At 45.7% G+C, this 6,504-nt stretch overlaps 1 protein-coding gene across 1 annotated transcript in view; it reads right to left on the reverse strand.

Annotated features, from left to right (window-relative positions):
• The window catches only part of MCCC1 (methylcrotonyl-CoA carboxylase subunit 1), a 159,013-nt gene that overhangs the window by 46,079 nt on the left and 106,430 nt on the right, over positions 1-6,504 (reverse strand). The window lies entirely within an intron of this gene.

Genomic DNA, 6,504 nt, shown 5'->3' on the forward strand with positions numbered 1-6,504 from the left:
CGGCCCCACCCGGCATATTGCGAGGTTGGTGACATCACTGACGATGCTATAGGAGGCGACACTTGGAGAATTCCTATGCAGAGAAAAAGGGTGCCGGCTTACCGTTCACATTGTACAGCATCCTGGGTCGATTCCGGCTTCAACCCAGGTCGCAATCTGGGATGAAATGCCAGGACGCTTGATCTGGGATATTGCTTTAGGAACCTTTCAGACTAAGCAAAATCCCAGATTGATGCCTATTCATGTGCAATATTTCAAGAAATTTTTGCAAATCTGAAAGGAGTATAACTCAGCAGGCAGTATTAACTTGCCAGGGAAGGCGGGGGGGGGGGGTACGATAGCTGTACCCATCATATCGGCGAGTGTGTCACAGGTACAGAAGGGGAGGAGACACAAGACAAGGAGCCCTGGTGCTAACGACAGTGCAACAGAACAACTATAGGGAAGAATACCTGCCCAAGAGCTTTCATTCTATAGTGGCGATACTCAGGTGGACAGTGAACTGAGAGGAATACAAGGTGGGTAGTGGGAGCGAGCAAGTCAGAGGGAAAGAGAGAGGAGTTATGAGATGGACTGGTAAGCTATACTGAAAAGATGTGAATGTTAAAGCTAAGGAGAACAGAAGAAAGCAAGACTTGGCGAGAGTATTCTAAAGGAGGACACAGCTGGAAAAAACCTTGGAGGTGGTCATAAGAGGAGGTGATGAGAGCAGAAGTGAGATAAGAGGGGAGAGGGCTGGAGGGAGTGTGAACAGAGATGAGGTTAGAGATGCAGGTGGGGGAGGAGTGACAAATGGCCTTAAAATTAATGGTGAGTAATTTGTACTTGATTGGGTAGCTAGCGAAGGAGGCTGCAGAGTAGGAAGATCGATGCCATACAGTATGCGAGGAAGATGGGACAAGTGGTAGCATTAAGGACAGACTGTGTAGAGGGGAGAGGCAGCATAGAAAGGGGATAGAAAGAAGTATTTTACAGTAGTCAAGGTGGGAAATAATAACATGAAGAAGCCTTTTAGTGTCATCAGGAATGAGGAAAGGCAGAATCCTACAGTTATTACAGAGATGGAAGCGGCAGAACTGAGAGGTGGCCTGAATTCAGGGACGTGCGGTGAGTTAAATGGCTCAGGAGGCACTGGCTAACCCCAGAGCCAGAATTCCATGCAATATATGAGCCAAAGGGTACATCTGGGCATTATACACAGGTGCAGCAGTATAAACTTCTGGAAATTTGGTGAATTTTGATCAGAGATGAGTGGAAAAGTTAGCCAGGTGAGGCACTGCCTCACCTGGCATAGACATTTTACTCCAGAGTTTGGGCTATAAAAATTATTAGAATAATGGAAAGAAGATATTTCAAACAAATTATTAGTATTTTTCATATACTTTATTCAGTCAAAACTCTGGTTCAAACGTAAGTATGATAGGAAAGGCTCTGCCTCACCCCACCGCACGTCACTGCCTGAATCTGAGAGGGAGGAATTGACGATGAGACAGAGGCAGCAGACACTAAGAACAGAAGGGAGGGTGATGTTGTCAGTGGGGTAGGGAAATCATCCAAGGGAGGATTCTATATCACTAAATTCAGTTTTCCAGCTTGAGTATTTTCAGGAATTTAATATATGTGAACATGAAACATGAGCTGTTCGAGATACTAATAGCTGTGCCTCATCTAATAGAGTTACTGATACTGTAACACCTACAAAGTTTTAAGCAAACGTTCCAAAACCTTAACAGAACTTGACATTTTTTTAATTGTATCTACATTTTCTGTCACTGAGAGCAGGCTTTTCACTTTTAGCTAGCAGCAATTACAGATTTATAAAGGCTGGCTGCACAACCCTTCAGTGTAAGTATAGAAGAAGTTGCTCTGGAGAGTCCAAATGACTTCCTCAACAGATGTGGCCGGATTTTATGATTTGAGTAATTTGTACATGTGGACCATGGCGAGACTGATCACATATGGGTAGAATACAGTAGGGAATTAAACCGTGCTGCCTGGGCTGAGGTGGATTTCACATTACACTATGGGTCACCCTGCTAGTGTGTGAGCTGCCCAATCTGACATAGCCTATTTCTGGCTGCTGCTTTTGCAGAGGATCCCATACTCGTATTACTCTGATTTAGCATTATCCAGCCCTGGTTAAATCGGGGTTGGGTACTCGTTTTATGGGGAGGATACTTATTTTCAAATTATCTACTTTTTTTATTTTTATGTATCATATATAAGGTATTAATCTTCATCAAGTTGATAATTAGAACTGCAGCATACAGTATCTTTACTCTTACTTTTATCAAGGTACACTCAGATCACATCTTGATTGGGCACTGTACTTTGAGCTGCATATATCTAAAGATACATGTAATTCAAAATGCACACATAAGGCCACAATTCTGCAGCCCTTTATCTCAAATCTCTTCAGTTTTGATAAGCATCTAAGTCTTTGAGATGTACATTTGTGAACAGTAGTTATAGGTCTATTATACAGACTAATTTGAATCCTAGGTTTAAATCAAGTGGCATACTGCATATAGGTCTCCATTTAACAATACTAAATATCTGTGGCATATATATATTTTGGAATCACAATGATGAATATTCCGCCAGCATTAAACATTAATACACTATCCGTTGAGATTCAGTAGCGTCCTCCTCCTCTGCCAGGCTCTCAGCAGCCTACTGCTTCCACCGATGAGTTAACTAATGTGCAATGTTCGTCTGTGGAAGGCGGGAAGACAGCAAGGCCTGGAAGGCAATGGGGTCAGTACTGCTAACACAAGAGGTACAGTCACAAACAGCAGTAAACTAAGCTTACCACTGTTTGCTAATATAAAACGGATGTCAGAACCCTTTAGCAAGTGCTAAAAGTGTTATAGCTTGTTCTTAAAGAGTCCATAATCTTTATACTTATGTAGATGAAGCACAAATAGCAGTCATCAATCGCAGAATTAAAATGTAAAGATAAGCTTGTAGGTACAGTAGGTCAAACTGTCCTATCTACATTAAGAAAAATGCTGCAGCTTTCTTGTGTTTAGAAAAGGTTGTAAGAAATGCTTACATATTAATTTTATTTTTATTAGTAGATCAAAATAGATGGAACATAGTTATAACTGTGTTTTTTTTGTTTGTTTTTTTTACGACATTTGAGGCCTAGGGGGTGATTCAGATCTGATCGCTGCTGTGCGAATATACACACCCCCTGGAGGCAGCGACTATCTGAACACAGGACACCAAAAATAGGATTTTAATTACCTACTGGTAAATCCTTTTCTCGTAGTCCATAAGAAATATTGGGGGGTCCAAAAGGAGCCGGTGCACTTTAAATTTCTTCACTGGGTGTGCCGTCTCCTCCCCTCTATGCCCCCTCCCACAGGCACTTATAGGTAAAATAGTGCCCGAAGGAGAAAGGACATATATGAGAGAAGGAACATGAAAACAAAGAGTGGTGAGATTTATTTACCAGCACACCACTAACATATAACAACCGGCAATGGCTGGTAACAACAACAGCAACAGCTTAACAGGTAAACACATAAAAGAGAACCTGCAGAAAAGTGGGCTTTCAGAGACTTAGGAACAGGTAAGGCTGCCGACACATAGGCCTGTTGGATAGTAAGCCTAAGCCAACGAGCAATAGACTGCTTCGAAGCAGGACAACCCTTCTTCTGCGCATCATAGAGCACGAACAAGGAATCCGTCTTTCTGATCCGAGACGTTCGCTTGACATAGATCTTCAACGCTCACACCACATCCAAAGCCACTGGAGGAGCAGAAGAAGCAGAACTGGGCAGTACGGATGGTGTAATGGTTAGCATTACTGCCTCACAGCACTGCACTGAGGTCATGGGTTCGATTCCCACCATGGCCCTAACTGTGCGGAGTTTGTATATTCTCCCCGTACTTGCGTGGGTTTCCTCCGGGTACTCCAGTTTCCTCCCACAATCCAAAAATATACTGGTAGGTTAATTGGCTCCCAACAAAATTAACCCTAGCATGAATGCGTGTGCATGTACATGTGATAGGGAATATAGATTGTAAGCTCCACTGGGGCAGGGACTGGTGTGAATGACCGAATATTCTCTGTAAAGCGCTGCGGAATTTGTGTGCGCTATATAAATAACTGGTAGTAAATAACTGGTAGTAACTGGACCGAACCACAGTAGGTTGAGTCAGGTGAAAAGCAAACACAAACTTCGGCAGGAACTGCTGTCTAGTCCGGAGCTCCGCTCTGTCCTTGTAAAAGACCAAGTATGGACTTTTACACGATACAGCCCCCAATTCTAGACACGTCAAGCAGAAGCCATGGCCAGTAACATCAACGTCTTCCACATGAGGTATTTGTCTTCCACAGTCATCAGAGGTTCAAACCAGGAGGACTGTAGAAAATCCAACACCACATTCAAATCCCAGGGCTCCGTAGGCGGCACAAAAGGAGGTTGTATGTGGAGTACCCCTTGCAAGAAGGTCTGAACTTCTGGCAACAGCTCTTCTGCTGGAAGAAAATGGATGGCGCTGAAATCTGGACCTTAATGGAACCCAGACGCAAGCCCTTATACACACCAGCCTGCAGGAAACGTAAGAAACGTCCCAAGTAGAATTGCGCAGGTGGATACGTGCATTCCTTGCACCAAGAGACAGATCTTCTCCAGATATGATGATAGTGTTTTGACGTCACAGGTTTCCTGGCCTGAACCATGGTAGCAATAACCTTTTTGGAAAGGCCCTTGTGAGCTAGGATGTTCCGTTCAACCTCCATGCCGTCAAACGAAGTCGGCGTAAGTCCGGGATAGACGAACGGTCCTTGTTGAAGAAGATCTCTTCTTAGTGGTAGAGGCAAAGGGTCTTCGACGAACAGATCCGCGCACCATGCCCTCCGAGGCCAATCCGGGGCAATCAGAATTTCCTGAACACGTTGTTTCCTGATCCGCCTGAGCACCCTTGGGAGCAATGGAATCAGAGGAAACAGGTAGACCAGCCGGTAAGGCCAAGACGACGACAGTGCATCCACTGCCCTCGCCTGAGGGTACCTGGTTCGTGAGCAATACCAATGAAGCTTCTTGTTGAGTCGAGAAGCCATCATGTCTATTTGTGGGCAGCCCCACCGGTGGATGACCTGCTGGAACAACTGATTGTGGAGTCCCCACTCCCCCAGGTGAAGATCGTGACGGCTGAGGAAGTCTGCTTCCCAGTTGTCCACACCCGGAATGAAGATTGCTGACATGGCTCTTGCATTTCTTTCCGCCCAGAGGAGTATCTCTGACACCTCTCGCATGCAGCCTCTGCTTTTTGTCCCTCATGTCGATTGATATACGCCACTGCTGTGGCGTTGTCTGACTGTACTTGGATCGCGTGATCCTTGAGCAGAGGAGAGGCCTGAAGCAGAGCATTGTAGATTGCCCGAAGTTCCAGAATGTTGATCGGAAGGAGGCTTTCGTGGGCTGACCACCTGCCCTGGAAATGCGCCCCTTGGGTGACAGCTCACCATCCTCTCAGACTCGTATCCGTCGTGAGGAGGGTCCAATCCTGAATCCCGAAACTCCAGCCTTCCAGGAGATTGAAGGACTGTAACCACCACAGGAGGGAAATCCTGGCCTGAGGTGATAGCCGGATTAGCCGGTGCATCTGTAGATGTGATCCGGACCACTTGCTCAGGAGATCCAACTGAAATGTTCTGGCATGGAACCTCCCATATTGGATCGCCTTGTAGGAGGCGACCATCTTTCCCAGCAAGCGTATGCAGAGATGGATAGACACTCGAGTAGGTCGGAGCACCAGTCGGACCATCTCTTGAAGTGTTCTCGCCATGTCCTCTGGTAGGAACACTCTTTGTACCACAGTATCCAGCAACATCCCCAGGAACAGGAGCCGCTGAGTTGGCTCCAGGTGGGACTTCTGTAAATTGAGGATCCACCCATGGTGTGACAGAATATGGATAGTGCGGTCGATATAAAGCAATAAAATCTCCCTGGATCTTGTTTTTATCAGAAGATTGTCCAGGTAAGGGACCACATTGACCCCCTGGACTCAGAGTTGGAACATCATCTCCACCATCACCTTCGTGAATACTCTCGGAGCTGTGGACAGGTCAAAGAGCAGGGCCTGGAACTGGTAGTGATTGTCCAGCAGGGCAAACCTCAAGTACGCCTGATGAGGTGGCCAAATTGGAATATGAAGGTAGGCATCCTTGATATACAGGGAGACCATGAATTCCTGTTCCTCCAGGCCCGCAATTACTGCTAGCAAGGAATCCATTTTGAACTTGAAAACCTTCAGGTAAGGGTCCAAGGACTTGAGATTCAAAATGGGCCTTACCGAACCATCCGGTTTCGGTACTACAAACAGGTTGGAGTAATATCCCTTGCCTCGTTGTGGTATTGGTACTGGAACAATGACGTGGGACTGGACTAACTTTAGGATGGCCTGTTGCAACGTAACCTGCATATCCTCCAAAGCTGGTAAGCTTGATTTGAAAAACTGTTGGGGAGGAGCACAGTCGAATTCCAGCTT

This window comes from Pseudophryne corroboree, chromosome 4 (assembly GCF_028390025.1).
Source record: "Pseudophryne corroboree isolate aPseCor3 chromosome 4, aPseCor3.hap2, whole genome shotgun sequence".
NCBI lineage: Eukaryota > Metazoa > Chordata > Amphibia > Anura > Myobatrachidae > Pseudophryne > Pseudophryne corroboree.